General features: G+C 49.8%; 1 protein-coding gene across 2 annotated transcripts in view; it reads right to left on the bottom strand.

Moving 5' to 3' along the window:
* HRAS (HRas proto-oncogene, GTPase) overlaps window positions 1-8,848 on the bottom strand; it is a 40,595-nt gene extending 31,747 nt beyond the window's left edge. For both annotated transcript variants that reach the window (XM_062494176.1, XM_062494175.1), the window contains exon 1: window positions 8,494-8,848. The gene's annotated coding sequence lies outside the window, so the exon portion shown is untranslated. The remainder of the gene's footprint in view (window positions 1-8,493) is intronic.
* Window positions 8,849-9,745: the final 897 nt, after the last annotated feature.

The raw sequence follows: 9,745 nt of genomic DNA, 5'->3' as shown, positions 1-9,745 counted from the left end.
ACAGAATCCAACTAGCTGCCCTGGGCTTTTACAAATCCCAGCCAGGGACCTGTACCTTGTAGGCTGTAATCCTCCCCCATTTCATCTCTAAAGATGGCTAGTACCAGAGGCTCTTCCTACCACCTTCCTCAGAGAATCACCACCAAAGCCTCCCTTATGGCCACAGCAAGGACTCAGCAACATCTGCCCTTTTTAGAATATCTCAACAGGCTACAGCCCCATCACAATCAAAGGAGGAAGGCAAACCTAAATTCCAGGAATTACACCTCTGCATAGGCAGTTTCATCTCAGCAGCTTCCCTTTGCTCACCTCCCATTCTGAACAGGTTTATCATCCACTCCACGGATGCTCTGAATTATCCCAGAGGTGAGCATATTTCAGCAATAAATTAACCTGTCACGATACATTCCTTTCTACACTGTTTTTTAAAAACATGTGAGCCCTGACTGCCAGAGAATTGTTTGGAAAGATTAGATTAGGTGCCTCAGAAACTGCTTTGGGAAAAAAAAAGTAGAGGGTTTTCACTTCTTGAAGAAACACACCTTTTTTTTTCTTCCCCTTGGGAAGTTTGTTTTATTTTTAACCTCAAAAACTTGGTCAATTAACTGCATCTATTTTTAGATCTTTCCACAAAAAGTGGGGAAAAAAAAGTGGTGCAGATGACCAATAGGGAGATTGCTCATTTTTCAATCATCTCCCACCAACACAAACTATGATCCTAAAGCCCTTTGATTTTTTAAAATAATCCCCATCCAGAGGCCTCCAACATTTCTATTCAATGACCAAATCTACTTAATGTTTTCCCAACTCATAACAAGACACTCAGTTTTAACAGGGGATGTCTATCCATTTCTCCGGACACAAACGCCACTTACAGCCTGGAAGATTGACATGCAAAGGACTGCCATCCCAGCCCTCCACTCACATCACTTCTAAGACCAGACACCTAAAATATTAAAATAACAGCCAAGACAGCCTTGCTTGAAATGATAAAAGGAAACGAACCCCCACCTTCTCGGGGTTCATTGTGATAAGAAAGCATTTCTCTCATCAGAAAATCAGATTAGCAACACATCAACAGCTGGGTGCTGAATCTTTTGATGCTCATCAGTTACCAAAGGAAATAGGAAGCTGACCTTGCAGTCAAAGTGCCAGACTAGGACAATTTCTGTTCTCAGCTCTGCTCTAAGCTCCTCCTGTTAACATGAATTTTCATTCCCCAGTTCCCAGCTGAAAAACAAAGGGCTGTAATAATGTCTCTCCTCTCCCCACCCAGCGTGTGCCCCAGCTACAGGCACTAGTAGATACTTGTATCTATGAAAGGTAGATACTTTCTAGCAGATATGAGGGGCAGCCAAGCCTGGACACTTCATAGACTGTAAAAGGGTGGCTGCTTGAGATACATACCACAGAGGAACAGCAGAGGTATAAAGTGATGTCTACTGAACATGAATTAATGCATTCATTGTAGAAGGAATGTAAAGCAGAGGACATCTTGTCAGCCCCCTGATAATCAGGTGCAGTAACTGTGGGGATCAGATGACTATAATTTGCTCATGAATCAGAGATTTCCACCCTCATCCATCTACCTCCCTGCTTTGCCACAGACCTGGTGAGACCCTGCACATGTCCCTATGACTATGAGCCAGTACTATGACACCAGTACATAGCCTTATTTCTGTGGAAAAGCAGAGGCTGAAGCACCTTTCCAGGTCTAAAAATCCCCTCACACCTGTTTCCTACCTCCACCATGGTCATAGTAGTAATTTCTTTCCAGTGCATATGTTTTGAGAATCAATGCCTTGATATTTGTAAATTATAGAGACCACCAGAATAGCTACATAGCCATCAGCTGCAACCGAGTACCGCAGAATGGAGGACATGCAGCTGTACCCCTAGGAAGAGAGAGCAGACTAAGACGTCAGTACAGCCACCACACATCCCAGGAGAACAATGAAGCAGAAAGTGAAGCAGGGATTTGCGTGCATCTCCTCATCCACCAGCAGCTATGCTGATGGCCAGATGGGAGGCAACACCACCAACCAGCACAGGGAAGTCCTCCCCCTGCCCAGCCCCCAGCACTTATCCTTACCTGGCCTCCCACATCAGCTGAACAAGAAGCCACCACATGCTTGTCAAAGCAGGTCAGGGAGCAGACCACTTGCCCAAGGCTGCCTGTGTGAAAAGTGGGACAAGCCCTCCAGAAAAAGCCAACTGGCCTCTTACAATATTATGCAAATTAGGAAAAGGCCGGGAGAAATCTTGCATGACCAAGGTTATATCGTAAGGTTATGTATTCATCTTCTGCACACAAGGGGGGAAAAACAGGGGTGTGCATGCACACACCAGGCAGGAGGTACCTCCTGCTTTCACCAGCATTTGCTAGGTTGGCATTCTACAAAGCAGAGTTGTGCTGTTCACAGCAGGAGTTTAACGGAGTGGGACCCAAAAGGAGCCATTGCCTCTACAGAGATCCAAGAGGAGACAATGAAAAAAATTAATCACATAATTAGCATACACATAAGGCAGGATCAATCCCATACAAGAAACAGGGATGATTTATTTACTTAACATAGTCAACTACTGTTTTCTCTATTTATCATACCAACCAAAAGCCTGGTTTCTCAAGCCCAGCCTTTTCCTGGAGAATGAATTTCAGTCCTTCACATAATATTAAGCCTGTGATATCCAATGCAAAGCCATCAGCAGGGAAGGAGCATGGTTGCTACAATCACTACAGAAACAGAGGACCTAGTGCCACACCAGGAATACTGCTCTGGCTATCTGGGGTGGGATGGAATCCATCATTTGCAGGCTCCAAATTTATATATTCAAGCTTATTCTATACACATAGTTTGAAGCAGGCTGAATAGAGCTGGATGTAAGCCACAGAACTGCTGGAGATAGCACAGTGTCGGAGCAGGCTGACACAACGGCTGCCTGTTACCCCAAAAAACTGCTGATGAAGAGAGCTCACTTCTCAGCAAGCCTCTGAACAAGATCCTAGCTTGCCTCAGGCACAAGCACTTTCTGGCTAGACTCTTGGGAGATCTTTCACTGGTTTGTCTTACTCAGGGAATATGGCCCCACAAACTTTCACTGCCAGCCAGCCATGCCTCAGTTCAGCCCTGACCAGCAGGAGAGCCAACGCATCACTCTGCAAAACAGCAGCCTCCACAACGTCTTTTTCCACTGATCTCCTCCTTGCTTCCCTCTCTCTGCAGAGCCTTACCTAGGGAGAACAGGGAAGCCTGGAGCAGCCCCCACTGGGCACACCTGCATCCCTCATTTCACTCCTACTACCTGGATTTTTAGATCTTGCTCCTCTTCTCCCAGCAAGAACATGACATCCTCTTCATTTCACAGGCCACAGCTTCTCCCTCACATCTGCTGTTCTCTCAAGGATGCTAAACAAGCCAAAGATATACAGGCATCTTCCCAGAGACATTGCAGCAATGTCTCTTTTTTGTATTCGTCAAGTTATTGCTCCCACACACACACACATTTAAACTCAGCTCCACCAGCTCCTGAATTTAACTTGCACACAAGCACTCTGATCTATAATGGATTTAGCTATGCAAAAGGAAAAATCCTCTTAAAGTTTGGCCCACAGCACCGCAGTATATAAGTACCTGGGCTGCCACTGCCTCTGCCTTATCAGAGTACCTCACCCAGGGCATCCTACCCCTTTAGCAGATAGGCTGGATATTTGCTGGTTATCTCCTAAGTCAGTATCTCTCCTAAAGAAAAGTCCAGTGAGATAAGCAACCAGCTTAGCCAAGGACAGATGGGGGTCAGGACTCCCCAGTTCACAATCCTGTGGCTTTAACCACAAAATCATCTTTCAGCACAGAGTTCAGCTGTTCCAAGAGCCCACATTACTGTCAGATGGGCACCAGACAAGTCATGCCCTAAGACAGTGAGCATGGAAAGACTATTCCCTCTGTAGGCATTCACGTCAGTTAGCACCACACACAAGAAGCTATAGAGCCACATCCCACTGAGGAGAAGTTGATAACGGAGTTTTAGTTTTACTGAACCTGTCGTTAAACAGTGCGGTCCCACATGATAGAGAAATCAGTAGCAACACACAGAATAAACCGGATCATCCTGAAGTATTTACCTCTGGATATCTGTAATTATAAACCAAACATCATCAGCTTCTCTCTCTCCCTGCAGAAAATAATTAACTGCAAAAGAATATTCCTCTTGGCTCCATGCTCTCCCATCAATTCTGCTTTGCAACAATTCTGCTGTGCTCCCTGAATTGCTCCCTGTATCAGCACACCCCAGTGTTACCGGAACCCCCTCCGACAACAGAGGAGAGGTGGAACTGTTCACTTCAGTAAGGTACAGACCTTTCCTTCAGGGTACAAGGGGGCATCATGGCATAACTCCCAGTACTTCAAGCAGACAGCTATGACATACACAGCTTAGCTCATGCAGTGCTGCAGCATCACTGCAACCATCAGCGGAGGCGAATCACGCACGCTGAGCACTCCCATCACACCCCTCAGGACTGCCTGAGCTTTATTGCCGAGGCAGAGCAAGTTTCTTCCCCTGAAAGATAAGGTTTTCTATTGCTTTCATAGGTTTTGAATTATCCTCCCCACCCCCAGATTTCATCCAGGGGTAAAAAAAAAAACAAAACCAAAAAACCAAACAAACAAACCAAGTCTTCTTTACAACAGAAATATAATTTTTAAGACACTTTCATTTCTGAATATGCAATCAAAGTTGAATACTGTGGCTGCTCGGTCATGCACTATAACTTGCACAATGACCTGTTCACCTCTTGCCACCTACCCTCATCAACCTGAATTTCATACAGACTCTTCAAGTAAGAGGTAAACCAGAAAATGTCTAGAGCACTCATTCTTTTTGCCCTACTGAAAGACACCTCCTGGCTGTAAACCCAGTGGGGAGGAAGGATGATGCCAGGAGGAAAGCAAAACTGCCTGGCAGGAAGGCTGAGTTTGGTCACACAGCAGATGGAGCAGGTTGCATAAAGATACACAACCAGGGAACAACACAAGGGCTGCCATTTGATTCTGGTTGCTTTCTTAAGGTACAAAGTCAAATTCATTTTTGAAAGAGGCATAAGGAGAACATAAGCAAAAATGAGAGCTCGGGAAAACTTCCAGAACTGCAGGAATACCCTTCCTCCAACAGCCAGAAAACATGGGGAGAAGGAGAGAAGCATTACCACCAAGCAAACATCTTCATACTCACACACAATCTGGGTTTTTATGGGTTTAAACACATACCAGATTTAGTTGAGCTGGCTATAAAGCGCTCAATACAAAACTCCAGTAGGAAGGTAGAGAAAAAGAGGAAAAAAGGCTAAATTAGACTCAAAAAGCATGGAAAGAGAGATTCAAGAAAGAGGCAGAAGAATGGAAGGAAAACCATAACACAAAAGAGATAAATGAAACAGATACCTGGGAAAGTTCAGGAAAAGATAAACCATGCAAAAATTGAATGAAAACTGGAAGGGAAAGATAAGAGAATGAGAAACATGTCATGGCAGATCAGTTGAATGGCAGTTGGCAAACAGATAATTTATTTAATCTCATCCACATTTGTCAAATAATTTGTTTGATTAACACTCTTTTGTGGTCTTCAGCCAGGTATAGAGCTGATCAAATATCATGTCATAAATATATTATTAGATTAATACAAGTAAAATTCAAATACATTCAACATTTTTATCTGCTGCTTAATAAGCTCTGGTTCTAAGTTTACAGTTCAAAAATGTTAAAATAGAAAGCTGGGAATAAATTACAATCAAAGATTACTTGAAGCACAACCATTTTGCTTTTCCTAGACTGACAAAATTGCAGTATACTGTATAACTCATCTTGAGAGACAGAAGAGAATCATCACCCTCCCACAAGGAACCACTCTCTATAGGCAGTACTTTTTGTCTTGATTTTATTTTGTTGAATGTTTTTCCAATATTCAACTTTGCTACTCCATAAAGTTTTTTTTCACCCCAAGAAAACCTGGTGAGCTCCAAGGGCACTTAATAGAAAAGTAAATTTGAGGTGCACTGGTAGCAGGAGGGAAGGCAGTGGGAGCCATATCCAGCCTGGAAGCAAACGTTTATGTTTAAATTGAGGTTTGCTCCTCTTAAAGGGATGAAAGATGAACAAGGATGCCCCAGGATCTCTACTCTGACAGGGAAAAGTTTCCCACATGATCAGCAGCCTTCTCCAAACCTCCCTGGGAAAACCAGGGGGAAAGAAAGGGACGACTGGCAGTTTTTCAGCCTGTTTTTATCCTCCCTCCCCCAAGACAACAGCAAGGTCCCCTTGAGAATCCTCAGACTGTGGGGTGAAAGCCATCAAAGGCAGACCATCTCCACACACATGTTGGCAAGGCTGCCAGGGAGCCCTGGGAAGCAGAACCAGGCTCAATAAGGAAGCTGTGGCCATGGCTTTCTAGGCTGACATCAGAGGAACACGAGGCTACTCCCACTGCTGTTCTACCTTTACCACTGGCAGCAGCCAAGAATCAAACTCGCCACAGGAGAGAACCACAACAAGGGCAACTCCCTGGGGCCGGAAAAGTGCCCCTTGGGTCACAAGTCCTGTTTAAATATCTCAGCAATATCCCAAACTGAGATAATTATTGCTAATTACAAGATCATTTTTGTGTAAACATGAAGGGTATTACCACGCATACTTCATCTCTTTTTAATTAAAATAAGTAAGAGGTTCACTGAGATAAAAAAAAGACATGCTGACAGTTCCCACCCAAAAGCAGATTTTTCTGCAGTGATAACACCCATCAGCTTCCAGACCCACTGAGAAGACTGAACAAGGAAATCAATCAGCATCAGCTTCCCCAGTGCTGAAATGAAGCAGTTGGCACATTATTAATCACTCAGGAAAAACGTTTTACAAGAAGGAGAGGACCAGACACACAGAAGGGGGATACACATGGATTCAGTCACGGCCATCCTAAAAACACTTGGGAAAAATCACACAAATCAGCTGTAGAATTAAAATACTTCAGGGCTGTGAAAGATAAACACATCAGCAATTCTGACTACAGCAACTCTTTAGCTGAGCCCACACCAAACCTCATGTGCATCAAAACCAGTTCCTGCTCCAAGCTGCATGTCCTACCCATGCCAACCAGACTCAAGTACCTCATTATACAGCCTCACCAGGAGTTCCTACCTCTCTGTATTTCAAAGACCTACTCAGTAGCAACTTGCTCATCACAGGCTAAAGAGATATGACCATCCAACTTAGGACACTGAAATAATCAATGGCTTGACTTGCCATTCAATGGCTTAACAAGCCATTCCTGCTGCACAGTCCTGTTTCCAGCTGTCCTAAGCATTTATCCAGCACATCCTAAGCATTTCTCCGGCAGCTCCAGAGTTCGACAGTCCACTCTGACTTCTCATCATCTCTTTTGTCTCCAGGCACGCTCCACTGCTTGAGGCAATTTCAAACACATCCCCAGTCAGGACCTCTATAGGCCAAGGGAGCCATCAGATGCACCTTCACTTGCTGAGGACGCCGCAGCCCCAGACGCCGCGACACCCTTTGCAGGGTAGCAGGGCACAGGCAGCCTCGGCACGCCGCAGAGCCCCGGCGGTGAGCGTCCCTAGGAGGGAGGGAGGTGTCACCAGCTCCGCAGAGCCGTATGCTCGCAGAACGGGCGACCTCACTCACTCATTTGCTCACAGATACACACAAATACCTGCGCCTCCGCCACCTGCCTGCCCCCTCCGCGCCTCGCTCCGGGCCTGGCGACCCCTGGCACCGCCATGGAGCTGGTCTGCCTGGGGGTGTCAGCGCCCAGCAGGTACCTATTTTGGCAAAGAGTGAGTGGGGAGTCCGGTGCTCCCCCTTTGAAGCATCACACGAGCAGTGTGAAGCATGCAAGGGGATGAGGGAAGACGGGTGCAGCGGGCTGCAAACTGGGGGTGCGAAGAAGAGGAGGTGAACACAGCTGCAGCTAAGGGATACGGAGAGGAGCGGGACAGCAAGGGGGGGGGGGAAGGAAAAAGGGCTGGAGCTTGGGAGGGAGAAGGCAGGAGGAGTACACAGAGCGAGCAGCAGGAGGGCAGGGGATGGAGGGCAGAGAGAATGGAGGGCAAAGGGGATACAGAGGCTGGTGGCACCCCACCACCCTCCCACCCCGGCGGCCTGCCGGGGCTCCGGTCGGCAGGCAGCGCCCAGGCAGTAGAGTCATGGCGCGGCCAGGCGAGCAGGTGGGTGGCCGCCACCGCCCCCAACACGCCGGGCCCCGCCGCCGCCCACCGGGCCGAGGGTCCGTCCCTTTTCACCGCCGCCCCGGGCACGGCGGGGGCAGCCCCAGCACAGCGGGGGTACGAACTTGGCGGCGGGGGAACAGCCCCGCTAACAGGTGGCGCCCGCGCTGCCGACCCGTCCCCGCCGAGCCGGTGGGCGCTGCCCCTGCGCGTCCCACCCACCGCGACCCAACGCCAGTCCGCTCCAGGCGGTCACTCACCGGCTCGTCCGCCCCGCCGGGCGGGATGCGCGTCCCGGAGAGCGCGGCGCGGAAGTTTAAAGCCGGGCAACAGTATTATTCGCTTTTGCCCTTCCAACGTAGGAAAAAACCCCAAACTAGACGAGGCGCACCCCCAGGCGGGCGAAACCCCGCTCCGCTCCTCCCCGCCGGGGGTTTCAGCCGCGCGTCGGCCCGGCGGCGAGGGGAAGTTTCCACCGCGGTGGTGGAGGCGCCCCCGGCGTGCCGCGCCCGCCCCGCATTGGCACGGGGCGCCGGGGCGCTGTGCCGCCGCCGCGCCCGGACAATGTGCGTGCGGGAAGAGCGGGAGCAGAACGGGAGCGGAGCGGGAGCGCGCCCCGCCGGCGGCCGCGGCACACGCCCAGCCCGCGCCCCGCCCCCCCCGCCGCTCGGCGCCCGCCCGCCGTCCCTGATTGGCGGCCTCCGCCGCCTCCGCCCTCCGGGTGGGCCGCGCCGCCTGTCAATCACCGCCGCCGCCCGCCGGCCGCGGGGCGGTCCCTGGGGCGGCGGTGGCTGAGGGGGGGCCGGGCGCTGCCTGTCCCCGGCGGGTGACCCCTGCTGCCTCCGCTCCCCGCGCCCCGGGAGTCACCGGGATCGCGTCCTTTCCCCTTGGGGACCCGTGTGCGCTTCCCGCCCCGCGGCGGCCCCTCCGCAGGAGCGCCCCGCAGCCGAGGGGAGGGGAAGGCCTGGCGGCCGCCGCTCCCGCAGCCCGCCCTTCCCCGCGGGACTGCCCGGGGCTGCGCTGCCTTTGTCGGCGCCCCACGGAGGCGTTCTGGGAAGGAGGACCAGAGACCCCTGAAATGCGGTGTTGATTGCCAGTCACGGTCCTCCCTGATAACTCGATGCGCTAAACTCGGCTCACAGGGTGCATTTATCTGGCCCCTGGAAATGCCTAGAAAAATACATGACTCCAAATTATTCAAGTGGAATTAAGGCCACAAAAGAAAAGACGCCTGAATTGACTCTGTGTGAGGCAGATGGGGTTCAGTTAGGCTCAGCAGCGGAGATATGCACTGTCTGAGTAGAATTACTGCAATTTCAGATGAAGGTACAAGCGTGTCAAAAGGCTCTTGTCTGATCCTATTTGGGTCCCACAAGGAACGCTGCTGAAGCACAGATAGTAATATTGATGGATTCAAGCTTCATGTCCTGAAATGGGGTCTGTCAGTGCAGTGCTTCCCATTCTGTCTAGACATTTTCTACTCTTGGGCACCGTGATTCCCCTGTTACTGTT

The sequence above is a fragment of the Cinclus cinclus genome, chromosome 6, assembly GCF_963662255.1.
Source record: "Cinclus cinclus chromosome 6, bCinCin1.1, whole genome shotgun sequence".
NCBI lineage: Eukaryota > Metazoa > Chordata > Aves > Passeriformes > Cinclidae > Cinclus > Cinclus cinclus.
This window is presented reverse-complemented; position numbering and strand designations above follow the sequence as displayed.